The sequence below is a fragment of the Anomaloglossus baeobatrachus genome, unplaced genomic scaffold, assembly GCF_048569485.1.
Source record: "Anomaloglossus baeobatrachus isolate aAnoBae1 unplaced genomic scaffold, aAnoBae1.hap1 Scaffold_4277, whole genome shotgun sequence".
In the NCBI taxonomy this organism is placed as follows: Eukaryota; Metazoa; Chordata; class Amphibia; order Anura; family Aromobatidae; genus Anomaloglossus; species Anomaloglossus baeobatrachus.
This window is the reverse complement of record NW_027443612.1, coordinates 1-27,918: the sequence shown is the minus strand read 5'-3', so window position 1 is coordinate 27,918 and position 27,918 is coordinate 1. Positions and strand designations below refer to the sequence as shown.

At 48.5% G+C, this 27,918-nt stretch overlaps 14 non-coding genes across 14 annotated transcripts; all 14 read right to left on the bottom strand.

The window, feature by feature from the left end:
- Positions 1-1,111: 1,111 nt before the first annotated feature.
- LOC142279210 (U2 spliceosomal RNA) lies at positions 1,112-1,302 on the bottom strand. The gene has a single exon (XR_012741908.1). It is a non-coding gene; the product is annotated as a U2 spliceosomal RNA (small nuclear RNA).
- A 1,387-nt stretch (positions 1,303-2,689) lies between these two features.
- Positions 2,690-2,880, bottom strand: LOC142279209 (U2 spliceosomal RNA). Its single transcript, XR_012741907.1, has one exon. It is a non-coding gene; the product is annotated as a U2 spliceosomal RNA (small nuclear RNA).
- Positions 2,881-9,563: 6,683 nt separating this feature from the next.
- LOC142279208 (U2 spliceosomal RNA) lies at positions 9,564-9,754 on the bottom strand. The gene has a single exon (XR_012741906.1). It is a non-coding gene; the product is annotated as a U2 spliceosomal RNA (small nuclear RNA).
- Positions 9,755-11,141: 1,387 nt separating this feature from the next.
- LOC142279207 (U2 spliceosomal RNA) lies at positions 11,142-11,332 on the bottom strand. The gene has a single exon (XR_012741905.1). It is a non-coding gene; the product is annotated as a U2 spliceosomal RNA (small nuclear RNA).
- Positions 11,333-12,719: 1,387 nt separating this feature from the next.
- On the bottom strand, positions 12,720-12,910 carry LOC142279205 (U2 spliceosomal RNA). Its single transcript, XR_012741904.1, has one exon. It is a non-coding gene; the product is annotated as a U2 spliceosomal RNA (small nuclear RNA).
- A 1,387-nt stretch (positions 12,911-14,297) lies between these two features.
- On the bottom strand, positions 14,298-14,488 carry LOC142279204 (U2 spliceosomal RNA). Its single transcript, XR_012741903.1, has one exon. It is a non-coding gene; the product is annotated as a U2 spliceosomal RNA (small nuclear RNA).
- Positions 14,489-15,875: 1,387 nt separating this feature from the next.
- Positions 15,876-16,066, bottom strand: LOC142279203 (U2 spliceosomal RNA). Its single transcript, XR_012741902.1, has one exon. It is a non-coding gene; the product is annotated as a U2 spliceosomal RNA (small nuclear RNA).
- Positions 16,067-17,453: 1,387 nt separating this feature from the next.
- Positions 17,454-17,644, bottom strand: LOC142279202 (U2 spliceosomal RNA). Its single transcript, XR_012741901.1, has one exon. It is a non-coding gene; the product is annotated as a U2 spliceosomal RNA (small nuclear RNA).
- Positions 17,645-19,031: 1,387 nt separating this feature from the next.
- LOC142279201 (U2 spliceosomal RNA) lies at positions 19,032-19,222 on the bottom strand. The gene has a single exon (XR_012741900.1). It is a non-coding gene; the product is annotated as a U2 spliceosomal RNA (small nuclear RNA).
- A 1,387-nt stretch (positions 19,223-20,609) lies between these two features.
- Positions 20,610-20,800, bottom strand: LOC142279222 (U2 spliceosomal RNA). The gene has a single exon (XR_012741919.1). It is a non-coding gene; the product is annotated as a U2 spliceosomal RNA (small nuclear RNA).
- A 1,387-nt stretch (positions 20,801-22,187) lies between these two features.
- LOC142279221 (U2 spliceosomal RNA) lies at positions 22,188-22,378 on the bottom strand. The gene has a single exon (XR_012741918.1). It is a non-coding gene; the product is annotated as a U2 spliceosomal RNA (small nuclear RNA).
- A 1,387-nt stretch (positions 22,379-23,765) lies between these two features.
- LOC142279220 (U2 spliceosomal RNA) lies at positions 23,766-23,956 on the bottom strand. Its single transcript, XR_012741917.1, has one exon. It is a non-coding gene; the product is annotated as a U2 spliceosomal RNA (small nuclear RNA).
- A 1,387-nt stretch (positions 23,957-25,343) lies between these two features.
- On the bottom strand, positions 25,344-25,534 carry LOC142279212 (U2 spliceosomal RNA). Its single transcript, XR_012741910.1, has one exon. It is a non-coding gene; the product is annotated as a U2 spliceosomal RNA (small nuclear RNA).
- A 1,387-nt stretch (positions 25,535-26,921) lies between these two features.
- Positions 26,922-27,112, bottom strand: LOC142279200 (U2 spliceosomal RNA). The gene has a single exon (XR_012741899.1). It is a non-coding gene; the product is annotated as a U2 spliceosomal RNA (small nuclear RNA).
- Between the last annotated feature and the right edge of the window lie 806 nt (positions 27,113-27,918).

Genomic DNA, 27,918 nt, shown 5'->3' with positions numbered 1-27,918 from the left:
GGACAGGTTGCCTGACTTTCCGTCACTGCCACCCTTTGCCATCCTTACCCGTAGAAAGCCCTTTCATCATCCCCAAACCCTAATCTTTTCCCTTTCCTTCCCAGCCCCCAAACCCTGCCCTCTGTACCTTTCTCACCACCCGCTTCCCTTCTCCTGTCATCCCCCTACCACCCGGGAAAAAAAGAGATTGCCCCCTCCTTCCACTAGCCCACCCTCCCACCCAAAGAACAACTTCTTCTGCGCAGCTTGTTTTCTAGGCAGCAGCGCTATTGTGATGTCATCGGGGGGCATTGTGACAAGCCGCCAGTGTTCCGTCTCTTCATGTTGTGCACAGTTCAAACGGAAAATACATCAACAGGCAGACTACAGAAAAGCTTACTATCAAAGGTTAGAGGGGGGCTTTCTCAGAGGGCTTTTTACAGTTTTTCTATTCCCAATTAGCCGTTTAAGTGTACTTATTGAAAGTAGTAATTCTTTCATAGGCCGCCCTTTCTTAGTATTTGACGTTCCTTATATTGCGGTATGAGGCTTCGCAGTAGGTTGCAAACATTCATCACCCATGACTGTCCCCAATTGAGCTCAGAAGCTCAATGTCTATCATGACCTCTCTTTTAGAATGTCCAAGAGCAAGCAAACTATTCCTCCAGGAGAGGGCGCCAACAGACTACTAAAGAGATCATCATTACTCAAAGAAAACCCCAAAAACCAATGCATGATAGGAATAAACAGGTAACTTTCTTTGGAGTGGAAGCGGAGAGATCGCACCAGATGCCAATTCTAGATGTTATCACACCTGTGGTCACTGCAGCAGCAGGTGAATCCACTTTGTCCAAAAGGGATCTATTCCATTCAATTGCAAATGATCTAGATAAGACAGAGAACTGCAGCACGGGGACATAGCCGAGTTGGTCAGGTTGAGTGGTGATGAGTTTGCTATTTGGATGAATAAAGAAAGTCAAAAGTGTGAAAGATAAAAAACAAAAGGAGGAAGTGTGAAAAGTGAATGGGCCAAATTGAGGTGCATATGAAGACGTATGCTTTCTTCCAATTCATTAAATCGGGCTAATATGAATCAGGTGAATTGAGTTCTGCTTTTGGAAACTGGGTTAAGAAGGGGTGCACCGTTCCTGGAGGTACTGCAATACCAGGTCAATGCGTGGAGTGGACAGAGCAAGCTCTTTTTCCATCTCCCTGTTCTAAAAATCCATTTAATATATGGTCCCCAGATAGGGGACGTATCAGATATTAAACTGATAAGAACAGATACTACACTTGATCTTAGCCAAAAGGCCGAGAAGCGATAACCAGAATTGGTTTGGGCCTCGAGTGGCACCCTGGCCTATGCCGGACACATCTTAGGGAGAGAGAGCGAGAGGGAGACAAACCCACGCCTACACAAGACATTTTGTCACCCAAGCCAACCCTTGAAAAGGCTGCTTTGCAGAGCCAAAACAAGAAGAATGGTGCGTTTTGCAGCCGCCGCCCACTGCAATGAATCTGAATAACTCCTCCTTTAGGGCGCAAGCAACTCCCCTCCCCCTTGCAGTCTTTCCAATTCACGATACAAAAAGACGGACAGGACAGGTTGCCTGACTTTCCGTCACTGCCACCCTTTGCCATCCTTACCCGTAGAAAGCCCTTTCATCATCCCCAAACCCTAATCTTTTCCCTTTCCTTCCCAGCCCCCAAACCCTGCCCTCTGTACCTTTCTCACCACCCGCTTCCCTTCTCCTGTCATCCCCCTACCACCCGGGAAAAAAAGAGATTGCCCCCTCCTTCCACTAGCCCACCCTCCCACCCAAAGAACAACTTCTTCTGCGCAGCTTGTTTTCTAGGCAGCAGCGCTATTGTGATGTCATCGGGGGGCATTGTGACAAGCCGCCAGTGTTCCGTCTCTTCATGTTGTGCACAGTTCAAACGGAAAATACATCAACAGGCAGACTACAGAAAAGCTTACTATCAAAGGTTAGAGGGGGGCTTTCTCAGAGGGCTTTTTACAGTTTTTCTATTCCCAATTAGCCGTTTAAGTGTACTTATTGAAAGTAGTAATTCTTTCATAGGCCGCCCTTTCTTAGTATTTGACGTTCCTTATATTGCGGTATGAGGCTTCGCAGTAGGTTGCAAACATTCATCACCCATGACTGTCCCCAATTGAGCTCAGAAGCTCAATGTCTATCATGACCTCTCTTTTAGAATGTCCAAGAGCAAGCAAACTATTCCTCCAGGAGAGGGCGCCAACAGACTACTAAAGAGATCATCATTACTCAAAGAAAACCCCAAAAACCAATGCATGATAGGAATAAACAGGTAACTTTCTTTGGAGTGGAAGCGGAGAGATCGCACCAGATGCCAATTCTAGATGTTATCACACCTGTGGTCACTGCAGCAGCAGGTGAATCCACTTTGTCCAAAAGGGATCTATTCCATTCAATTGCAAATGATCTAGATAAGACAGAGAACTGCAGCACGGGGACATAGCCGAGTTGGTCAGGTTGAGTGGTGATGAGTTTGCTATTTGGATGAATAAAGAAAGTCAAAAGTGTGAAAGATAAAAAACAAAAGGAGGAAGTGTGAAAAGTGAATGGGCCAAATTGAGGTGCATATGAAGACGTATGCTTTCTTCCAATTCATTAAATCGGGCTAATATGAATCAGGTGAATTGAGTTCTGCTTTTGGAAACTGGGTTAAGAAGGGGTGCACCGTTCCTGGAGGTACTGCAATACCAGGTCAATGCGTGGAGTGGACAGAGCAAGCTCTTTTTCCATCTCCCTGTTCTAAAAATCCATTTAATATATGGTCCCCAGATAGGGGACGTATCAGATATTAAACTGATAAGAACAGATACTACACTTGATCTTAGCCAAAAGGCCGAGAAGCGATAACCAGAATTGGTTTGGGCCTCGAGTGGCACCCTGGCCTATGCCGGACACATCTTAGGGAGAGAGAGCGAGAGGGAGACAAACCCACGCCTACACAAGACATTTTGTCACCCAAGCCAACCCTTGAAAAGGCTGCTTTGCAGAGCCAAAACAAGAAGAATGGTGCGTTTTGCAGCCGCCGCCCACTGCAATGAATCTGAATAACTCCTCCTTTAGGGCGCAAGCAACTCCCCTCCCCCTTGCAGTCTTTCCAATTCACGATACAAAAAGACGGACAGGACAGGTTGCCTGACTTTCCGTCACTGCCACCCTTTGCCATCCTTACCCGTAGAAAGCCCTTTCATCATCCCCAAACCCTAATCTTTTCCCTTTCCTTCCCAGCCCCCAAACCCTGCCCTCTGTACCTTTCTCACCACCCGCTTCCCTTCTCCTGTCATCCCCCTACCACCCGGGAAAAAAAGAGATTGCCCCCTCCTTCCACTAGCCCACCCTCCCACCCAAAGAACAACTTCTTCTGCGCAGCTTGTTTTCTAGGCAGCAGCGCTATTGTGATGTCATCGGGGGGCATTGTGACAAGCCGCCAGTGTTCCGTCTCTTCATGTTGTGCACAGTTCAAACGGAAAATACATCAACAGGCAGACTACAGAAAAGCTTACTATCAAAGGTTAGAGGGGGGCTTTCTCAGAGGGCTTTTTACAGTTTTTCTATTCCCAATTAGCCGTTTAAGTGTACTTATTGAAAGTAGTAATTCTTTCATAGGCCGCCCTTTCTTAGTATTTGACGTTCCTTATATTGCGGTATGAGGCTTCGCAGTAGGTTGCAAACATTCATCACCCATGACTGTCCCCAATTGAGCTCAGAAGCTCAATGTCTATCATGACCTCTCTTTTAGAATGTCCAAGAGCAAGCAAACTATTCCTCCAGGAGAGGGCGCCAACAGACTACTAAAGAGATCATCATTACTCAAAGAAAACCCCAAAAACCAATGCATGATAGGAATAAACAGGTAACTTTCTTTGGAGTGGAAGCGGAGAGATCGCACCAGATGCCAATTCTAGATGTTATCACACCTGTGGTCACTGCAGCAGCAGGTGAATCTGTGAAGCCCCACGGGTGTTGTGTCGGTGTCGGTGCGTTACCTTCAGGGACTCCACGTTGCTGGATCTCCGTCACTGGTAGGAAATCTTCTGTTTTTGATCGTGACGCCACTCTCAGTATTGCGGCCAGTAGGGACCGCCACTGCAGGTTGAGGGTCGCCTGGGGCTGATGGTGTGTGCAGTTAGATGTAGTAGCCTCCTGAGAGTGAGGCAAGCCCCAGGGCCCTGTGTAGGTTTGTAGTACCACAAGTCGCAGAATGACCACACAGGCAGGAATGTCTTTCAAGGGCTTTACTCACATTTGATGGCAGGGTGAGTAGCCCGGGCGTAGCTGAGATGAACCAGATGGGAACCAGGTATCCTTCAGGCTGACTTTATGAGGGTGACTACTGACTCGCCTTCCTTAGCCCTTGGTGGTTTGGGGTGACCCCGACTTTGAGTCCCTATGGGGGTCACCCAGGGAAGATGCTGCAGCCTCTCTCCCCTTGTTGTTTGCCGTGTGCTTGTTCCCCGGACCAGGCCACTCCAGCCTCTTGCCTCCTATGACCTATGGGCCCTAACTGCGGTTACGTGGCTGCGGCTTTTGGTTGTTGTGGTGTGGGCTGTAAGAGCCCCACACCGGCAGGTTTAGCAGAAGAAAGTTGAATCTATCCCCGCTTCGGGATCTGCCGCCCGGTTGGGCCTGGTGCTCTCTAGAAGTCTCCTTACTTCCCACTCCGTTGCACTCGCTAGCTGAAGCTGGCTTTCAGGCAGCACTCCTAGTTGACCGTTCTCCCCCGTCTGTAGTCACTGCGCGGGCGCTGTTAGACAGCAACAGCCCCACAGGTCTGCTCCTCACTGAGCCCTATGGAGTTCTGCTCTAACCGACTCACTGGTGGGTTTTTCCATCTCTGCTCTTTCTGCTGACATCTCCTCAGTCCGAGCTCCAAGCTCTAACTAACTCCTCCTATCTCTCTTTTCTTCCCCACTTGTGTCTGCCTACGCCACCTAGCAACCAGACTCTCTTACCACACCCCTTGAGAGGAGATGGAAGCTCTCACCCCCTCCACTATTCCAGTGAAGGCGTAGGCTCTGCCCCCTCCTGGGTTCCCCAGGGGTCCTCTCTTAGGTACATGTGTGAGGCCTGATCACTATGCGCCTGTGTTCCACACCCCTGTCAGCCTTCTGGATTACCTGTATTGTACTGTCCCCAGCATGGGTGCAGTACTCAGTGGTGCCTGACCAGGTCAGGGGCGCCACATTCCCCCTTAGTTATCACCAGCACGTCCTCGGGCTGCAAGACAACATTTTAAAATGCATAAAACATTAAAACATGTAAAACATTTTTTAAAAGCACCAGGTATCAGACATCACCACCCTCCACCCACAAGTCCGTTAACCCACCCAAAACCCTCTCACGTTGGCCGCAACTTCAGCCACTTCTGGCAGGATGTATAGGCGGCTTTCATGGGCTGGTGGTTTCAGGGTATACCTGGCCTGGTGGATCCGCGCCGTCAGCCTCTTCTGGCAGGATGCAGAGGCGGACTCCACAGTTGGTGCTGACCAGGTACCCTCTTTGTGGTGGTGAGCCAAGGCCCCATAAACAGGCGTGCTCTCTGGTCGCAGGTGAGCCAAGGCCCTTTTCTACGGACGGGCCCCCCTGGTTGCAGACGAGCCAAGCCCCTAAACAGGCTGGCCCTGGTGGTGGTGCCACTGGTGTAACTATTTACACTGCGAGAGTTTGTGGCTATAGCAAGTTCATAGCCTTAAGTTTGTTTCTCACAATAGTTTTTGTGGGCACATGCTTAAACGTTGCAAAACAAAACTTTTCAAAACTGATCAAAACAGTAACTTCTCTTCTTACTTTCCTTTACTTTACTCCTCTTTTTCACTAGGGCGAGGGCACGTTGGGCACTGGCACCTGTGACTTTCCTGCTCTTTGTCTCTTTCTTCATCTGTGGTTGCCTCATCTATAGGTTCTGTGTCTTTCCTTTCTTGGTCTGCATCTGATTCCTTTTCTGTATCTGTTTCTTTATCTCTGTCTTGTCTTTCTTGTCTTTCTTGTCTTTCTTGTCTTTCTTGTCTTTCTTGTCTTGGACATGGTGCTACATCGAGCGCATACAATCCCCTTTCACCTTCATGCAGAGTGAACTGTACTGCTTCTCCAATTTTCAAATTTCTGCCTGAATGTCCTCTGGGCAGGTGGGCTTGAACATCTCTCCTGTTAACAAATATGCCCTCTTTTATTCCTTTCACTACAATGAAGCCGTATCCACTTTTCAGGTTGAAGTCCTCTACTATTCCTCTGTAAAGGGGTCCTCTAGCCTGGGCTTTGGACCTTCTTAGGCACCTTTTCTCCTCCAGATCTCTGGCTGTAACCTCTTTCTGTTCTGGGGACTGTGGTGTCGGAGGACGCTTTGATCTGCTGCGCCGTGTCTTGCGGGCTGGGTTCATGCCTGTGGGCTCCCAGGTGAGGTCTTTAGGCTGATCTTCGTCTGCTGACGGTGTCAAGTCTTCCTCCTCCCAGCGGGAATAGGGCAGCATCTCCGGCTCTGGGTAGGGGTCTGCTGCGGCTGGCGTCGGAGTTAGCCCTTCTGCTTCCTGGCCTCCTCTCCCCCTTAGTTCTTCCTGGCACTCCTCTGGTGGCAGGACTGGGGATGGACTTTCTTCTGCTGGCCCAGGCGGGAGACTCTCCGGCGCGGCTGCAGGGGTTGCCTGAATCTCCTCAGGGGTGCATGGGGGGCGCAGGTACAGATCCACCAACCACTGGGGAAACTTGGCTTCCATGTCAGCCCTCATCTGCCAGTATTCTTCCTCCAGCGTGGGCTTCCTATCAGAGACCTCCGTGGATTGGGGAGCGGTATCAGCTCTGGCCTTGCAGGCCGGGGTAAATGGTATGTCTCTTTTATCTTGGCGGGCCGCGCCCTGTATGGCGGCGGCCTGGTCTTGGCGGGCCGGGCAGGGCATCGCTGCGGCGGTCTGGTCTGTGCGGGCCGGGCAGGGCATCGCTGCGGCGGCCTGATCTGTGCGGGCCGGGCAGGGCATCGCTGCGGCGGCCTGATCTGTGCGGGCCGGGCAGGGCATCGCTGCGGCGGCCTGGTCTGTGCGGGCCGGGCAGGGCATCGCTGCGGTGGTCGGAGCTTGGCGGGCCGCACCCGGCGGGGCTGCGGCCTGGTTCAGCATATCACCTGCGGCGCGGACGAGCGTCGCTGCTGCGTTGGAGTCTTGGCGGGCTGGGTTCAGCAGGGTGGCAGCCTGGGTCAGCGTCACACCTGCAGCACGGATGAGCACTGCCGTGGTGGTCGGAGCCCTGCGGGACAGGCGGGGCATCGCTGCAGCGGCCTGGGCTTGGCGGGCTGCTTCTAGCGTGGCTGCGGCCTGGTCCAGCATCGCCGCGCCGGGCGCCTCTTCGGGGACCGCGGGCGTGGCTGCAGGGGTCGGGGCACTCGCGCTGGCCGGGGCATCACTTGACTCACCCACCGGTGGCAGCATCGGGGTCTGCGTCGTCGCCGCTCGGTCTGACATGCGTCGCGCGGCTCCCTCCTCGTAGGTCCGCACCGCCGCAGCCATCCCCAGGAACTCCGCGTACTCTTCTCTGACCTGCTCTATGACCCGGGTCTCCAGTCGATCACAGAACTGGGCCAGCTCCCGATACCACCAGGCAGCGGAGCCTGGTTCTGGGTTCCTGCTGTCAGACGCCATTCCTTCTGCGCCGTCTTCCGCACGATCTCCCAGCGGTGGCCTCGTCGCTGCCTCCTGTAGCAAGCTGTCCAGCTTCTGTTCTGCCTCTTTCAGCAGCTTCTCTCCCAGCAGCAGGCTTGTGGCTCCCTTTCTGTTCCGCCGTTTCTCGACGCTTCCACTCTCATAGCTGGCAAGGTCAGAACTCTGCAGGGGATCTCTGGGTAGCCACACCTCTTCGTGGGCGGTAACTTCTTCCAGCGCGGGCTGCTGTTGTTTTTCAGCGCGCTTTTCATGGTGGCAATATGGCGGCGCTTCCAATTTTTCAAGCGGACCGCCCAGGCACATGGTCACCTGTCTGAACAGGTCTAGTCCTTATCCTGTTCGTGACGCCAGATGTGAAGCCCCACGGGTGTTGTGTCGGTGTCGGTGCGTTACCTTCAGGGACTCCACGTTGCTGGATCTCCGTCACTGGTAGGAAATCTTCTGTTTTTGATCGTGACGCCACTCTCAGTATTGCGGCCAGTAGGGACCGCCACTGCAGGTTGAGGGTCGCCTGGGGCTGATGGTGTGTGCAGTTAGATGTAGTAGCCTCCTGAGAGTGAGGCAAGCCCCAGGGCCCTGTGTAGGTTTGTAGTACCACAAGTCGCAGAATGACCACACAGGCAGGAATGTCTTTCAAGGGCTTTACTCACATTTGATGGCAGGGTGAGTAGCCCGGGCGTAGCTGAGATGAACCAGATGGGAACCAGGTATCCTTCAGGCTGACTTTATGAGGGTGACTACTGACTCGCCTTCCTTAGCCCTTGGTGGTTTGGGGTGACCCCGACTTTGAGTCCCTATGGGGGTCACCCAGGGAAGATGCTGCAGCCTCTCTCCCCTTGTTGTTTGCCGTGTGCTTGTTCCCCGGACCAGGCCACTCCAGCCTCTTGCCTCCTATGACCTATGGGCCCTAACTGCGGTTACGTGGCTGCGGCTTTTGGTTGTTGTGGTGTGGGCTGTAAGAGCCCCACACCGGCAGGTTTAGCAGAAGAAAGTTGAATCTATCCCCGCTTCGGGATCTGCCGCCCGGTTGGGCCTGGTGCTCTCTAGAAGTCTCCTTACTTCCCACTCCGTTGCACTCGCTAGCTGAAGCTGGCTTTCAGGCAGCACTCCTAGTTGACCGTTCTCCCCCGTCTGTAGTCACTGCGCGGGCGCTGTTAGACAGCAACAGCCCCACAGGTCTGCTCCTCACTGAGCCCTATGGAGTTCTGCTCTAACCGACTCACTGGTGGGTTTTTCCATCTCTGCTCTTTCTGCTGACATCTCCTCAGTCCGAGCTCCAAGCTCTAACTAACTCCTCCTATCTCTCTTTTCTTCCCCACTTGTGTCTGCCTACGCCACCTAGCAACCAGACTCTCTTACCACACCCCTTGAGAGGAGATGGAAGCTCTCACCCCCTCCACTATTCCAGTGAAGGCGTAGGCTCTGCCCCCTCCTGGGTTCCCCAGGGGTCCTCTCTTAGGTACATGTGTGAGGCCTGATCACTATGCGCCTGTGTTCCACACCCCTGTCAGCCTTCTGGATTACCTGTATTGTACTGTCCCCAGCATGGGTGCAGTACTCAGTGGTGCCTGACCAGGTCAGGGGCGCCACAAATCCACTTTGTCCAAAAGGGATCTATTCCATTCAATTGCAAATGATCTAGATAAGACAGAGAACTGCAGCACGGGGACATAGCCGAGTTGGTCAGGTTGAGTGGTGATGAGTTTGCTATTTGGATGAATAAAGAAAGTCAAAAGTGTGAAAGATAAAAAACAAAAGGAGGAAGTGTGAAAAGTGAATGGGCCAAATTGAGGTGCATATGAAGACGTATGCTTTCTTCCAATTCATTAAATCGGGCTAATATGAATCAGGTGAATTGAGTTCTGCTTTTGGAAACTGGGTTAAGAAGGGGTGCACCGTTCCTGGAGGTACTGCAATACCAGGTCAATGCGTGGAGTGGACAGAGCAAGCTCTTTTTCCATCTCCCTGTTCTAAAAATCCATTTAATATATGGTCCCCAGATAGGGGACGTATCAGATATTAAACTGATAAGAACAGATACTACACTTGATCTTAGCCAAAAGGCCGAGAAGCGATAACCAGAATTGGTTTGGGCCTCGAGTGGCACCCTGGCCTATGCCGGACACATCTTAGGGAGAGAGAGCGAGAGGGAGACAAACCCACGCCTACACAAGACATTTTGTCACCCAAGCCAACCCTTGAAAAGGCTGCTTTGCAGAGCCAAAACAAGAAGAATGGTGCGTTTTGCAGCCGCCGCCCACTGCAATGAATCTGAATAACTCCTCCTTTAGGGCGCAAGCAACTCCCCTCCCCCTTGCAGTCTTTCCAATTCACGATACAAAAAGACGGACAGGACAGGTTGCCTGACTTTCCGTCACTGCCACCCTTTGCCATCCTTACCCGTAGAAAGCCCTTTCATCATCCCCAAACCCTAATCTTTTCCCTTTCCTTCCCAGCCCCCAAACCCTGCCCTCTGTACCTTTCTCACCACCCGCTTCCCTTCTCCTGTCATCCCCCTACCACCCGGGAAAAAAAGAGATTGCCCCCTCCTTCCACTAGCCCACCCTCCCACCCAAAGAACAACTTCTTCTGCGCAGCTTGTTTTCTAGGCAGCAGCGCTATTGTGATGTCATCGGGGGGCATTGTGACAAGCCGCCAGTGTTCCGTCTCTTCATGTTGTGCACAGTTCAAACGGAAAATACATCAACAGGCAGACTACAGAAAAGCTTACTATCAAAGGTTAGAGGGGGGCTTTCTCAGAGGGCTTTTTACAGTTTTTCTATTCCCAATTAGCCGTTTAAGTGTACTTATTGAAAGTAGTAATTCTTTCATAGGCCGCCCTTTCTTAGTATTTGACGTTCCTTATATTGCGGTATGAGGCTTCGCAGTAGGTTGCAAACATTCATCACCCATGACTGTCCCCAATTGAGCTCAGAAGCTCAATGTCTATCATGACCTCTCTTTTAGAATGTCCAAGAGCAAGCAAACTATTCCTCCAGGAGAGGGCGCCAACAGACTACTAAAGAGATCATCATTACTCAAAGAAAACCCCAAAAACCAATGCATGATAGGAATAAACAGGTAACTTTCTTTGGAGTGGAAGCGGAGAGATCGCACCAGATGCCAATTCTAGATGTTATCACACCTGTGGTCACTGCAGCAGCAGGTGAATCCACTTTGTCCAAAAGGGATCTATTCCATTCAATTGCAAATGATCTAGATAAGACAGAGAACTGCAGCACGGGGACATAGCCGAGTTGGTCAGGTTGAGTGGTGATGAGTTTGCTATTTGGATGAATAAAGAAAGTCAAAAGTGTGAAAGATAAAAAACAAAAGGAGGAAGTGTGAAAAGTGAATGGGCCAAATTGAGGTGCATATGAAGACGTATGCTTTCTTCCAATTCATTAAATCGGGCTAATATGAATCAGGTGAATTGAGTTCTGCTTTTGGAAACTGGGTTAAGAAGGGGTGCACCGTTCCTGGAGGTACTGCAATACCAGGTCAATGCGTGGAGTGGACAGAGCAAGCTCTTTTTCCATCTCCCTGTTCTAAAAATCCATTTAATATATGGTCCCCAGATAGGGGACGTATCAGATATTAAACTGATAAGAACAGATACTACACTTGATCTTAGCCAAAAGGCCGAGAAGCGATAACCAGAATTGGTTTGGGCCTCGAGTGGCACCCTGGCCTATGCCGGACACATCTTAGGGAGAGAGAGCGAGAGGGAGACAAACCCACGCCTACACAAGACATTTTGTCACCCAAGCCAACCCTTGAAAAGGCTGCTTTGCAGAGCCAAAACAAGAAGAATGGTGCGTTTTGCAGCCGCCGCCCACTGCAATGAATCTGAATAACTCCTCCTTTAGGGCGCAAGCAACTCCCCTCCCCCTTGCAGTCTTTCCAATTCACGATACAAAAAGACGGACAGGACAGGTTGCCTGACTTTCCGTCACTGCCACCCTTTGCCATCCTTACCCGTAGAAAGCCCTTTCATCATCCCCAAACCCTAATCTTTTCCCTTTCCTTCCCAGCCCCCAAACCCTGCCCTCTGTACCTTTCTCACCACCCGCTTCCCTTCTCCTGTCATCCCCCTACCACCCGGGAAAAAAAGAGATTGCCCCCTCCTTCCACTAGCCCACCCTCCCACCCAAAGAACAACTTCTTCTGCGCAGCTTGTTTTCTAGGCAGCAGCGCTATTGTGATGTCATCGGGGGGCATTGTGACAAGCCGCCAGTGTTCCGTCTCTTCATGTTGTGCACAGTTCAAACGGAAAATACATCAACAGGCAGACTACAGAAAAGCTTACTATCAAAGGTTAGAGGGGGGCTTTCTCAGAGGGCTTTTTACAGTTTTTCTATTCCCAATTAGCCGTTTAAGTGTACTTATTGAAAGTAGTAATTCTTTCATAGGCCGCCCTTTCTTAGTATTTGACGTTCCTTATATTGCGGTATGAGGCTTCGCAGTAGGTTGCAAACATTCATCACCCATGACTGTCCCCAATTGAGCTCAGAAGCTCAATGTCTATCATGACCTCTCTTTTAGAATGTCCAAGAGCAAGCAAACTATTCCTCCAGGAGAGGGCGCCAACAGACTACTAAAGAGATCATCATTACTCAAAGAAAACCCCAAAAACCAATGCATGATAGGAATAAACAGGTAACTTTCTTTGGAGTGGAAGCGGAGAGATCGCACCAGATGCCAATTCTAGATGTTATCACACCTGTGGTCACTGCAGCAGCAGGTGAATCCACTTTGTCCAAAAGGGATCTATTCCATTCAATTGCAAATGATCTAGATAAGACAGAGAACTGCAGCACGGGGACATAGCCGAGTTGGTCAGGTTGAGTGGTGATGAGTTTGCTATTTGGATGAATAAAGAAAGTCAAAAGTGTGAAAGATAAAAAACAAAAGGAGGAAGTGTGAAAAGTGAATGGGCCAAATTGAGGTGCATATGAAGACGTATGCTTTCTTCCAATTCATTAAATCGGGCTAATATGAATCAGGTGAATTGAGTTCTGCTTTTGGAAACTGGGTTAAGAAGGGGTGCACCGTTCCTGGAGGTACTGCAATACCAGGTCAATGCGTGGAGTGGACAGAGCAAGCTCTTTTTCCATCTCCCTGTTCTAAAAATCCATTTAATATATGGTCCCCAGATAGGGGACGTATCAGATATTAAACTGATAAGAACAGATACTACACTTGATCTTAGCCAAAAGGCCGAGAAGCGATAACCAGAATTGGTTTGGGCCTCGAGTGGCACCCTGGCCTATGCCGGACACATCTTAGGGAGAGAGAGCGAGAGGGAGACAAACCCACGCCTACACAAGACATTTTGTCACCCAAGCCAACCCTTGAAAAGGCTGCTTTGCAGAGCCAAAACAAGAAGAATGGTGCGTTTTGCAGCCGCCGCCCACTGCAATGAATCTGAATAACTCCTCCTTTAGGGCGCAAGCAACTCCCCTCCCCCTTGCAGTCTTTCCAATTCACGATACAAAAAGACGGACAGGACAGGTTGCCTGACTTTCCGTCACTGCCACCCTTTGCCATCCTTACCCGTAGAAAGCCCTTTCATCATCCCCAAACCCTAATCTTTTCCCTTTCCTTCCCAGCCCCCAAACCCTGCCCTCTGTACCTTTCTCACCACCCGCTTCCCTTCTCCTGTCATCCCCCTACCACCCGGGAAAAAAAGAGATTGCCCCCTCCTTCCACTAGCCCACCCTCCCACCCAAAGAACAACTTCTTCTGCGCAGCTTGTTTTCTAGGCAGCAGCGCTATTGTGATGTCATCGGGGGGCATTGTGACAAGCCGCCAGTGTTCCGTCTCTTCATGTTGTGCACAGTTCAAACGGAAAATACATCAACAGGCAGACTACAGAAAAGCTTACTATCAAAGGTTAGAGGGGGGCTTTCTCAGAGGGCTTTTTACAGTTTTTCTATTCCCAATTAGCCGTTTAAGTGTACTTATTGAAAGTAGTAATTCTTTCATAGGCCGCCCTTTCTTAGTATTTGACGTTCCTTATATTGCGGTATGAGGCTTCGCAGTAGGTTGCAAACATTCATCACCCATGACTGTCCCCAATTGAGCTCAGAAGCTCAATGTCTATCATGACCTCTCTTTTAGAATGTCCAAGAGCAAGCAAACTATTCCTCCAGGAGAGGGCGCCAACAGACTACTAAAGAGATCATCATTACTCAAAGAAAACCCCAAAAACCAATGCATGATAGGAATAAACAGGTAACTTTCTTTGGAGTGGAAGCGGAGAGATCGCACCAGATGCCAATTCTAGATGTTATCACACCTGTGGTCACTGCAGCAGCAGGTGAATCCACTTTGTCCAAAAGGGATCTATTCCATTCAATTGCAAATGATCTAGATAAGACAGAGAACTGCAGCACGGGGACATAGCCGAGTTGGTCAGGTTGAGTGGTGATGAGTTTGCTATTTGGATGAATAAAGAAAGTCAAAAGTGTGAAAGATAAAAAACAAAAGGAGGAAGTGTGAAAAGTGAATGGGCCAAATTGAGGTGCATATGAAGACGTATGCTTTCTTCCAATTCATTAAATCGGGCTAATATGAATCAGGTGAATTGAGTTCTGCTTTTGGAAACTGGGTTAAGAAGGGGTGCACCGTTCCTGGAGGTACTGCAATACCAGGTCAATGCGTGGAGTGGACAGAGCAAGCTCTTTTTCCATCTCCCTGTTCTAAAAATCCATTTAATATATGGTCCCCAGATAGGGGACGTATCAGATATTAAACTGATAAGAACAGATACTACACTTGATCTTAGCCAAAAGGCCGAGAAGCGATAACCAGAATTGGTTTGGGCCTCGAGTGGCACCCTGGCCTATGCCGGACACATCTTAGGGAGAGAGAGCGAGAGGGAGACAAACCCACGCCTACACAAGACATTTTGTCACCCAAGCCAACCCTTGAAAAGGCTGCTTTGCAGAGCCAAAACAAGAAGAATGGTGCGTTTTGCAGCCGCCGCCCACTGCAATGAATCTGAATAACTCCTCCTTTAGGGCGCAAGCAACTCCCCTCCCCCTTGCAGTCTTTCCAATTCACGATACAAAAAGACGGACAGGACAGGTTGCCTGACTTTCCGTCACTGCCACCCTTTGCCATCCTTACCCGTAGAAAGCCCTTTCATCATCCCCAAACCCTAATCTTTTCCCTTTCCTTCCCAGCCCCCAAACCCTGCCCTCTGTACCTTTCTCACCACCCGCTTCCCTTCTCCTGTCATCCCCCTACCACCCGGGAAAAAAAGAGATTGCCCCCTCCTTCCACTAGCCCACCCTCCCACCCAAAGAACAACTTCTTCTGCGCAGCTTGTTTTCTAGGCAGCAGCGCTATTGTGATGTCATCGGGGGGCATTGTGACAAGCCGCCAGTGTTCCGTCTCTTCATGTTGTGCACAGTTCAAACGGAAAATACATCAACAGGCAGACTACAGAAAAGCTTACTATCAAAGGTTAGAGGGGGGCTTTCTCAGAGGGCTTTTTACAGTTTTTCTATTCCCAATTAGCCGTTTAAGTGTACTTATTGAAAGTAGTAATTCTTTCATAGGCCGCCCTTTCTTAGTATTTGACGTTCCTTATATTGCGGTATGAGGCTTCGCAGTAGGTTGCAAACATTCATCACCCATGACTGTCCCCAATTGAGCTCAGAAGCTCAATGTCTATCATGACCTCTCTTTTAGAATGTCCAAGAGCAAGCAAACTATTCCTCCAGGAGAGGGCGCCAACAGACTACTAAAGAGATCATCATTACTCAAAGAAAACCCCAAAAACCAATGCATGATAGGAATAAACAGGTAACTTTCTTTGGAGTGGAAGCGGAGAGATCGCACCAGATGCCAATTCTAGATGTTATCACACCTGTGGTCACTGCAGCAGCAGGTGAATCCACTTTGTCCAAAAGGGATCTATTCCATTCAATTGCAAATGATCTAGATAAGACAGAGAACTGCAGCACGGGGACATAGCCGAGTTGGTCAGGTTGAGTGGTGATGAGTTTGCTATTTGGATGAATAAAGAAAGTCAAAAGTGTGAAAGATAAAAAACAAAAGGAGGAAGTGTGAAAAGTGAATGGGCCAAATTGAGGTGCATATGAAGACGTATGCTTTCTTCCAATTCATTAAATCGGGCTAATATGAATCAGGTGAATTGAGTTCTGCTTTTGGAAACTGGGTTAAGAAGGGGTGCACCGTTCCTGGAGGTACTGCAATACCAGGTCAATGCGTGGAGTGGACAGAGCAAGCTCTTTTTCCATCTCCCTGTTCTAAAAATCCATTTAATATATGGTCCCCAGATAGGGGACGTATCAGATATTAAACTGATAAGAACAGATACTACACTTGATCTTAGCCAAAAGGCCGAGAAGCGATAACCAGAATTGGTTTGGGCCTCGAGTGGCACCCTGGCCTATGCCGGACACATCTTAGGGAGAGAGAGCGAGAGGGAGACAAACCCACGCCTACACAAGACATTTTGTCACCCAAGCCAACCCTTGAAAAGGCTGCTTTGCAGAGCCAAAACAAGAAGAATGGTGCGTTTTGCAGCCGCCGCCCACTGCAATGAATCTGAATAACTCCTCCTTTAGGGCGCAAGCAACTCCCCTCCCCCTTGCAGTCTTTCCAATTCACGATACAAAAAGACGGACAGGACAGGTTGCCTGACTTTCCGTCACTGCCACCCTTTGCCATCCTTACCCGTAGAAAGCCCTTTCATCATCCCCAAACCCTAATCTTTTCCCTTTCCTTCCCAGCCCCCAAACCCTGCCCTCTGTACCTTTCTCACCACCCGCTTCCCTTCTCCTGTCATCCCCCTACCACCCGGGAAAAAAAGAGATTGCCCCCTCCTTCCACTAGCCCACCCTCCCACCCAAAGAACAACTTCTTCTGCGCAGCTTGTTTTCTAGGCAGCAGCGCTATTGTGATGTCATCGGGGGGCATTGTGACAAGCCGCCAGTGTTCCGTCTCTTCATGTTGTGCACAGTTCAAACGGAAAATACATCAACAGGCAGACTACAGAAAAGCTTACTATCAAAGGTTAGAGGGGGGCTTTCTCAGAGGGCTTTTTACAGTTTTTCTATTCCCAATTAGCCGTTTAAGTGTACTTATTGAAAGTAGTAATTCTTTCATAGGCCGCCCTTTCTTAGTATTTGACGTTCCTTATATTGCGGTATGAGGCTTCGCAGTAGGTTGCAAACATTCATCACCCATGACTGTCCCCAATTGAGCTCAGAAGCTCAATGTCTATCATGACCTCTCTTTTAGAATGTCCAAGAGCAAGCAAACTATTCCTCCAGGAGAGGGCGCCAACAGACTACTAAAGAGATCATCATTACTCAAAGAAAACCCCAAAAACCAATGCATGATAGGAATAAACAGGTAACTTTCTTTGGAGTGGAAGCGGAGAGATCGCACCAGATGCCAATTCTAGATGTTATCACACCTGTGGTCACTGCAGCAGCAGGTGAATCCACTTTGTCCAAAAGGGATCTATTCCATTCAATTGCAAATGATCTAGATAAGACAGAGAACTGCAGCACGGGGACATAGCCGAGTTGGTCAGGTTGAGTGGTGATGAGTTTGCTATTTGGATGAATAAAGAAAGTCAAAAGTGTGAAAGATAAAAAACAAAAGGAGGAAGTGTGAAAAGTGAATGGGCCAAATTGAGGTGCATATGAAGACGTATGCTTTCTTCCAATTCATTAAATCGGGCTAATATGAATCAGGTGAATTGAGTTCTGCTTTTGGAAACTGGGTTAAGAAGGGGTGCACCGTTCCTGGAGGTACTGCAATACCAGGTCAATGCGTGGAGTGGACAGAGCAAGCTCTTTTTCCATCTCCCTGTTCTAAAAATCCATTTAATATATGGTCCCCAGATAGGGGACGTATCAGATATTAAACTGATAAGAACAGATACTACACTTGATCTTAGCCAAAAGGCCGAGAAGCGATAACCAGAATTGGTTTGGGCCTCGAGTGGCACCCTGGCCTATGCCGGACACATCTTAGGGAGAGAGAGCGAGAGGGAGACAAACCCACGCCTACACAAGACATTTTGTCACCCAAGCCAACCCTTGAAAAGGCTGCTTTGCAGAGCCAAAACAAGAAGAATGGTGCGTTTTGCAGCCGCCGCCCACTGCAATGAATCTGAATAACTCCTCCTTTAGGGCGCAAGCAACTCCCCTCCCCCTTGCAGTCTTTCCAATTCACGATACAAAAAGACGGACAGGACAGGTTGCCTGACTTTCCGTCACTGCCACCCTTTGCCATCCTTACCCGTAGAAAGCCCTTTCATCATCCCCAAACCCTAATCTTTTCCCTTTCCTTCCCAGCCCCCAAACCCTGCCCTCTGTACCTTTCTCACCACCCGCTTCCCTTCTCCTGTCATCCCCCTACCACCCGGGAAAAAAAGAGATTGCCCCCTCCTTCCACTAGCCCACCCTCCCACCCAAAGAACAACTTCTTCTGCGCAGCTTGTTTTCTAGGCAGCAGCGCTATTGTGATGTCATCGGGGGGCATTGTGACAAGCCGCCAGTGTTCCGTCTCTTCATGTTGTGCACAGTTCAAACGGAAAATACATCAACAGGCAGACTACAGAAAAGCTTACTATCAAAGGTTAGAGGGGGGCTTTCTCAGAGGGCTTTTTACAGTTTTTCTATTCCCAATTAGCCGTTTAAGTGTACTTATTGAAAGTAGTAATTCTTTCATAGGCCGCCCTTTCTTAGTATTTGACGTTCCTTATATTGCGGTATGAGGCTTCGCAGTAGGTTGCAAACATTCATCACCCATGACTGTCCCCAATTGAGCTCAGAAGCTCAATGTCTATCATGACCTCTCTTTTAGAATGTCCAAGAGCAAGCAAACTATTCCTCCAGGAGAGGGCGCCAACAGACTACTAAAGAGATCATCATTACTCAAAGAAAACCCCAAAAACCAATGCATGATAGGAATAAACAGGTAACTTTCTTTGGAGTGGAAGCGGAGAGATCGCACCAGATGCCAATTCTAGATGTTATCACACCTGTGGTCACTGCAGCAGCAGGTGAATCCACTTTGTCCAAAAGGGATCTATTCCATTCAATTGCAAATGATCTAGATAAGACAGAGAACTGCAGCACGGGGACATAGCCGAGTTGGTCAGGTTGAGTGGTGATGAGTTTGCTATTTGGATGAATAAAGAAAGTCAAAAGTGTGAAAGATAAAAAACAAAAGGAGGAAGTGTGAAAAGTGAATGGGCCAAATTGAGGTGCATATGAAGACGTATGCTTTCTTCCAATTCATTAAATCGGGCTAATATGAATCAGGTGAATTGAGTTCTGCTTTTGGAAACTGGGTTAAGAAGGGGTGCACCGTTCCTGGAGGTACTGCAATACCAGGTCAATGCGTGGAGTGGACAGAGCAAGCTCTTTTTCCATCTCCCTGTTCTAAAAATCCATTTAATATATGGTCCCCAGATAGGGGACGTATCAGATATTAAACTGATAAGAACAGATACTACACTTGATCTTAGCCAAAAGGCCGAGAAGCGATAACCAGAATTGGTTTGGGCCTCGAGTGGCACCCTGGCCTATGCCGGACACATCTTAGGGAGAGAGAGCGAGAGGGAGACAAACCCACGCCTACACAAGACATTTTGTCACCCAAGCCAACCCTTGAAAAGGCTGCTTTGCAGAGCCAAAACAAGAAGAATGGTGCGTTTTGCAGCCGCCGCCCACTGCAATGAATCTGAATAACTCCTCCTTTAGGGCGCAAGCAACTCCCCTCCCCCTTGCAGTCTTTCCAATTCACGATACAAAAAGACGGACAGGACAGGTTGCCTGACTTTCCGTCACTGCCACCCTTTGCCATCCTTACCCGTAGAAAGCCCTTTCATCATCCCCAAACCCTAATCTTTTCCCTTTCCTTCCCAGCCCCCAAACCCTGCCCTCTGTACCTTTCTCACCACCCGCTTCCCTTCTCCTGTCATCCCCCTACCACCCGGGAAAAAAAGAGATTGCCCCCTCCTTCCACTAGCCCACCCTCCCACCCAAAGAACAACTTCTTCTGCGCAGCTTGTTTTCTAGGCAGCAGCGCTATTGTGATGTCATCGGGGGGCATTGTGACAAGCCGCCAGTGTTCCGTCTCTTCATGTTGTGCACAGTTCAAACGGAAAATACATCAACAGGCAGACTACAGAAAAGCTTACTATCAAAGGTTAGAGGGGGGCTTTCTCAGAGGGCTTTTTACAGTTTTTCTATTCCCAATTAGCCGTTTAAGTGTACTTATTGAAAGTAGTAATTCTTTCATAGGCCGCCCTTTCTTAGTATTTGACGTTCCTTATATTGCGGTATGAGGCTTCGCAGTAGGTTGCAAACATTCATCACCCATGACTGTCCCCAATTGAGCTCAGAAGCTCAATGTCTATCATGACCTCTCTTTTAGAATGTCCAAGAGCAAGCAAACTATTCCTCCAGGAGAGGGCGCCAACAGACTACTAAAGAGATCATCATTACTCAAAGAAAACCCCAAAAACCAATGCATGATAGGAATAAACAGGTAACTTTCTTTGGAGTGGAAGCGGAGAGATCGCACCAGATGCCAATTCTAGATGTTATCACACCTGTGGTCACTGCAGCAGCAGGTGAATCCACTTTGTCCAAAAGGGATCTATTCCATTCAATTGCAAATGATCTAGATAAGACAGAGAACTGCAGCACGGGGACATAGCCGAGTTGGTCAGGTTGAGTGGTGATGAGTTTGCTATTTGGATGAATAAAGAAAGTCAAAAGTGTGAAAGATAAAAAACAAAAGGAGGAAGTGTGAAAAGTGAATGGGCCAAATTGAGGTGCATATGAAGACGTATGCTTTCTTCCAATTCATTAAATCGGGCTAATATGAATCAGGTGAATTGAGTTCTGCTTTTGGAAACTGGGTTAAGAAGGGGTGCACCGTTCCTGGAGGTACTGCAATACCAGGTCAATGCGTGGAGTGGACAGAGCAAGCTCTTTTTCCATCTCCCTGTTCTAAAAATCCATTTAATATATGGTCCCCAGATAGGGGACGTATCAGATATTAAACTGATAAGAACAGATACTACACTTGATCTTAGCCAAAAGGCCGAGAAGCGATAACCAGAATTGGTTTGGGCCTCGAGTGGCACCCTGGCCTATGCCGGACACATCTTAGGGAGAGAGAGCGAGAGGGAGACAAACCCACGCCTACACAAGACATTTTGTCACCCAAGCCAACCCTTGAAAAGGCTGCTTTGCAGAGCCAAAACAAGAAGAATGGTGCGTTTTGCAGCCGCCGCCCACTGCAATGAATCTGAATAACTCCTCCTTTAGGGCGCAAGCAACTCCCCTCCCCCTTGCAGTCTTTCCAATTCACGATACAAAAAGACGGACAGGACAGGTTGCCTGACTTTCCGTCACTGCCACCCTTTGCCATCCTTACCCGTAGAAAGCCCTTTCATCATCCCCAAACCCTAATCTTTTCCCTTTCCTTCCCAGCCCCCAAACCCTGCCCTCTGTACCTTTCTCACCACCCGCTTCCCTTCTCCTGTCATCCCCCTACCACCCGGGAAAAAAAGAGATTGCCCCCTCCTTCCACTAGCCCACCCTCCCACCCAAAGAACAACTTCTTCTGCGCAGCTTGTTTTCTAGGCAGCAGCGCTATTGTGATGTCATCGGGGGGCATTGTGACAAGCCGCCAGTGTTCCGTCTCTTCATGTTGTGCACAGTTCAAACGGAAAATACATCAACAGGCAGACTACAGAAAAGCTTACTATCAAAGGTTAGAGGGGGGCTTTCTCAGAGGGCTTTTTACAGTTTTTCTATTCCCAATTAGCCGTTTAAGTGTACTTATTGAAAGTAGTAATTCTTTCATAGGCCGCCCTTTCTTAGTATTTGACGTTCCTTATATTGCGGTATGAGGCTTCGCAGTAGGTTGCAAACATTCATCACCCATGACTGTCCCCAATTGAGCTCAGAAGCTCAATGTCTATCATGACCTCTCTTTTAGAATGTCCAAGAGCAAGCAAACTATTCCTCCAGGAGAGGGCGCCAACAGACTACTAAAGAGATCATCATTACTCAAAGAAAACCCCAAAAACCAATGCATGATAGGAATAAACAGGTAACTTTCTTTGGAGTGGAAGCGGAGAGATCGCACCAGATGCCAATTCTAGATGTTATCACACCTGTGGTCACTGCAGCAGCAGGTGAATCCACTTTGTCCAAAAGGGATCTATTCCATTCAATTGCAAATGATCTAGATAAGACAGAGAACTGCAGCACGGGGACATAGCCGAGTTGGTCAGGTTGAGTGGTGATGAGTTTGCTATTTGGATGAATAAAGAAAGTCAAAAGTGTGAAAGATAAAAAACAAAAGGAGGAAGTGTGAAAAGTGAATGGGCCAAATTGAGGTGCATATGAAGACGTATGCTTTCTTCCAATTCATTAAATCGGGCTAATATGAATCAGGTGAATTGAGTTCTGCTTTTGGAAACTGGGTTAAGAAGGGGTGCACCGTTCCTGGAGGTACTGCAATACCAGGTCAATGCGTGGAGTGGACAGAGCAAGCTCTTTTTCCATCTCCCTGTTCTAAAAATCCATTTAATATATGGTCCCCAGATAGGGGACGTATCAGATATTAAACTGATAAGAACAGATACTACACTTGATCTTAGCCAAAAGGCCGAGAAGCGATAACCAGAATTGGTTTGGGCCTCGAGTGGCACCCTGGCCTATGCCGGACACATCTTAGGGAGAGAGAGCGAGAGGGAGACAAACCCACGCCTACACAAGACATTTTGTCACCCAAGCCAACCCTTGAAAAGGCTGCTTTGCAGAGCCAAAACAAGAAGAATGGTGCGTTTTGCAGCCGCCGCCCACTGCAATGAATCTGAATAACTCCTCCTTTAGGGCGCAAGCAACTCCCCTCCCCCTTGCAGTCTTTCCAATTCACGATACAAAAAGACGGACAGGACAGGTTGCCTGACTTTCCGTCACTGCCACCCTTTGCCATCCTTACCCGTAGAAAGCCCTTTCATCATCCCCAAACCCTAATCTTTTCCCTTTCCTTCCCAGCCCCCAAACCCTGCCCTCTGTACCTTTCTCACCACCCGCTTCCCTTCTCCTGTCATCCCCCTACCACCCGGGAAAAAAAGAGATTGCCCCCTCCTTCCACTAGCCCACCCTCCCACCCAAAGAACAACTTCTTCTGCGCAGCTTGTTTTCTAGGCAGCAGCGCTATTGTGATGTCATCGGGGGGCATTGTGACAAGCCGCCAGTGTTCCGTCTCTTCATGTTGTGCACAGTTCAAACGGAAAATACATCAACAGGCAGACTACAGAAAAGCTTACTATCAAAGGTTAGAGGGGGGCTTTCTCAGAGGGCTTTTTACAGTTTTTCTATTCCCAATTAGCCGTTTAAGTGTACTTATTGAAAGTAGTAATTCTTTCATAGGCCGCCCTTTCTTAGTATTTGACGTTCCTTATATTGCGGTATGAGGCTTCGCAGTAGGTTGCAAACATTCATCACCCATGACTGTCCCCAATTGAGCTCAGAAGCTCAATGTCTATCATGACCTCTCTTTTAGAATGTCCAAGAGCAAGCAAACTATTCCTCCAGGAGAGGGCGCCAACAGACTACTAAAGAGATCATCATTACTCAAAGAAAACCCCAAAAACCAATGCATGATAGGAATAAACAGGTAACTTTCTTTGGAGTGGAAGCGGAGAGATCGCACCAGATGCCAATTCTAGATGTTATCACACCTGTGGTCACTGCAGCAGCAGGTGAATCCACTTTGTCCAAAAGGGATCTATTCCATTCAATTGCAAATGATCTAGATAAGACAGAGAACTGCAGCACGGGGACATAGCCGAGTTGGTCAGGTTGAGTGGTGATGAGTTTGCTATTTGGATGAATAAAGAAAGTCAAAAGTGTGAAAGATAAAAAACAAAAGGAGGAAGTGTGAAAAGTGAATGGGCCAAATTGAGGTGCATATGAAGACGTATGCTTTCTTCCAATTCATTAAATCGGGCTAATATGAATCAGGTGAATTGAGTTCTGCTTTTGGAAACTGGGTTAAGAAGGGGTGCACCGTTCCTGGAGGTACTGCAATACCAGGTCAATGCGTGGAGTGGACAGAGCAAGCTCTTTTTCCATCTCCCTGTTCTAAAAATCCATTTAATATATGGTCCCCAGATAGGGGACGTATCAGATATTAAACTGATAAGAACAGATACTACACTTGATCTTAGCCAAAAGGCCGAGAAGCGATAACCAGAATTGGTTTGGGCCTCGAGTGGCACCCTGGCCTATGCCGGACACATCTTAGGGAGAGAGAGCGAGAGGGAGACAAACCCACGCCTACACAAGACATTTTGTCACCCAAGCCAACCCTTGAAAAGGCTGCTTTGCAGAGCCAAAACAAGAAGAATGGTGCGTTTTGCAGCCGCCGCCCACTGCAATGAATCTGAATAACTCCTCCTTTAGGGCGCAAGCAACTCCCCTCCCCCTTGCAGTCTTTCCAATTCACGATACAAAAAGACGGACAGGACAGGTTGCCTGACTTTCCGTCACTGCCACCCTTTGCCATCCTTACCCGTAGAAAGCCCTTTCATCATCCCCAAACCCTAATCTTTTCCCTTTCCTTCCCAGCCCCCAAACCCTGCCCTCTGTACCTTTCTCACCACCCGCTTCCCTTCTCCTGTCATCCCCCTACCACCCGGGAAAAAAAGAGATTGCCCCCTCCTTCCACTAGCCCACCCTCCCACCCAAAGAACAACTTCTTCTGCGCAGCTTGTTTTCTAGGCAGCAGCGCTATTGTGATGTCATCGGGGGGCATTGTGACAAGCCGCCAGTGTTCCGTCTCTTCATGTTGTGCACAGTTCAAACGGAAAATACATCAACAGGCAGACTACAGAAAAGCTTACTATCAAAGGTTAGAGGGGGGCTTTCTCAGAGGGCTTTTTACAGTTTTTCTATTCCCAATTAGCCGTTTAAGTGTACTTATTGAAAGTAGTAATTCTTTCATAGGCCGCCCTTTCTTAGTATTTGACGTTCCTTATATTGCGGTATGAGGCTTCGCAGTAGGTTGCAAACATTCATCACCCATGACTGTCCCCAATTGAGCTCAGAAGCTCAATGTCTATCATGACCTCTCTTTTAGAATGTCCAAGAGCAAGCAAACTATTCCTCCAGGAGAGGGCGCCAACAGACTACTAAAGAGATCATCATTACTCAAAGAAAACCCCAAAAACCAATGCATGATAGGAATAAACAGGTAACTTTCTTTGGAGTGGAAGCGGAGAGATCGCACCAGATGCCAATTCTAGATGTTATCACACCTGTGGTCACTGCAGCAGCAGGTGAATCCACTTTGTCCAAAAGGGATCTATTCCATTCAATTGCAAATGATCTAGATAAGACAGAGAACTGCAGCACGGGGACATAGCCGAGTTGGTCAGGTTGAGTGGTGATGAGTTTGCTATTTGGATGAATAAAGAAAGTCAAAAGTGTGAAAGATAAAAAACAAAAGGAGGAAGTGTGAAAAGTGAATGGGCCAAATTGAGGTGCATATGAAGACGTATGCTTTCTTCCAATTCATTAAATCGGGCTAATATGAATCAGGTGAATTGAGTTCTGCTTTTGGAAACTGGGTTAAGAAGGGGTGCACCGTTCCTGGAGGTACTGCAATACCAGGTCAATGCGTGGAGTGGACAGAGCAAGCTCTTTTTCCATCTCCCTGTTCTAAAAATCCATTTAATATATGGTCCCCAGATAGGGGACGTATCAGATATTAAACTGATAAGAACAGATACTACACTTGATCTTAGCCAAAAGGCCGAGAAGCGATAACCAGAATTGGTTTGGGCCTCGAGTGGCACCCTGGCCTATGCCGGACACATCTTAGGGAGAGAGAGCGAGAGGGAGACAAACCCACGCCTACACAAGACATTTTGTCACCCAAGCCAACCCTTGAAAAGGCTGCTTTGCAGAGCCAAAACAAGAAGAATGGTGCGTTTTGCAGCCGCCGCCCACTGCAATGAATCTGAATAACTCCTCCTTTAGGGCGCAAGCAACTCCCCTCCCCCTTGCAGTCTTTCCAATTCACGATACAAAAAGACGGACAGGACAGGTTGCCTGACTTTCCGTCACTGCCACCCTTTGCCATCCTTACCCGTAGAAAGCCCTTTCATCATCCCCAAACCCTAATCTTTTCCCTTTCCTTCCCAGCCCCCAAACCCTGCCCTCTGTACCTTTCTCACCACCCGCTTCCCTTCTCCTGTCATCCCCCTACCACCCGGGAAAAAAAGAGATTGCCCCCTCCTTCCACTAGCCCACCCTCCCACCCAAAGAACAACTTCTTCTGCGCAGCTTGTTTTCTAGGCAGCAGCGCTATTGTGATGTCATCGGGGGGCATTGTGACAAGCCGCCAGTGTTCCGTCTCTTCATGTTGTGCACAGTTCAAACGGAAAATACATCAACAGGCAGACTACAGAAAAGCTTACTATCAAAGGTTAGAGGGGGGCTTTCTCAGAGGGCTTTTTACAGTTTTTCTATTCCCAATTAGCCGTTTAAGTGTACTTATTGAAAGTAGTAATTCTTTCATAGGCCGCCCTTTCTTAGTATTTGACGTTCCTTATATTGCGGTATGAGGCTTCGCAGTAGGTTGCAAACATTCATCACCCATGACTGTCCCCAATTGAGCTCAGAAGCTCAATGTCTATCATGACCTCTCTTTTAGAATGTCCAAGAGCAAGCAAACTATTCCTCCAGGAGAGGGCGCCAACAGACTACTAAAGAGATCATCATTACTCAAAGAAAACCCCAAAAACCAATGCATGATAGGAATAAACAGGTAACTTTCTTTGGAGTGGAAGCGGAGAGATCGCACCAGATGCCAATTCTAGATGTTATCACACCTGTGGTCACTGCAGCAGCAGGTGAATCCACTTTGTCCAAAAGGGATCTATTCCATTCAATTGCAAATGATCTAGATAAGACAGAGAACTGCAGCACGGGGACATAGCCGAGTTGGTCAGGTTGAGTGGTGATGAGTTTGCTATTTGGATGAATAAAGAAAGTCAAAAGTGTGAAAGATAAAAAACAAAAGGAGGAAGTGTGAAAAGTGAATGGGCCAAATTGAGGTGCATATGAAGACGTATGCTTTCTTCCAATTCATTAAATCGGGCTAATATGAATCAGGTGAATTGAGTTCTGCTTTTGGAAACTGGGTTAAGAAGGGGTGCACCGTTCCTGGAGGTACTGCAATACCAGGTCAATGCGTGGAGTGGACAGAGCAAGCTCTTTTTCCATCTCCCTGTTCTAAAAATCCATTTAATATATGGTCCCCAGATAGGGGACGTATCAGATATTAAACTGATAAGAACAGATACTACACTTGATCTTAGCCAAAAGGCCGAGAAGCGATAACCAGAATTGGTTTGGGCCTCGAGTGGCACCCTGGCCTATGCCGGACACATCTTAGGGAGAGAGAGCGAGAGGGAGACAAACCCACGCCTACACAAGACATTTTGTCACCCAAGCCAACCCTTGAAAAGGCTGCTTTGCAGAGCCAAAACAAGAAGAATGGTGCGTTTTGCAGCCGCCGCCCACTGCAATGAATCTGAATAACTCCTCCTTTAGGGCGCAAGCAACTCCCCTCCCCCTTGCAGTCTTTCCAATTCACGATACAAAAAGACGGACAGGACAGGTTGCCTGACTTTCCGTCACTGCCACCCTTTGCCATCCTTACCCGTAGAAAGCCCTTTCATCATCCCCAAACCCTAATCTTTTCCCTTTCCTTCCAGCCCCCAAACCCTGCCCTCTGTACCTTTCTCACCACCCGCTTCCCTTCTCCTGTCATCCCCCTACCACCCGGGAAAAAAAGAGATTGCCCCCTCCTTCCACTAGCCCACCCTCCCACCCAAAGAACAACTTCTTCTGCGCAGCTTGTTTTCTAGGCAGCAGCGCTATTGTGATGTCATCGGGGGGCATTGTGACAAGCCGCCAGTGTTCCGTCTCTTCATGTTGTGCACAGTTCAAACGGAAAATACATCAACAGGCAGACTACAGAAAAGCTTACTATCAAAGGTTAGAGGGGGGCTTTCTCAGAGGGCTTTTTACAGTTTTTCTATTCCCAATTAGCCGTTTAAGTGTACTTATTGAAAGTAGTAATTCTTTCATAGGCCGCCCTTTCTTAGTATTTGACGTTCCTTATATTGCGGTATGAGGCTT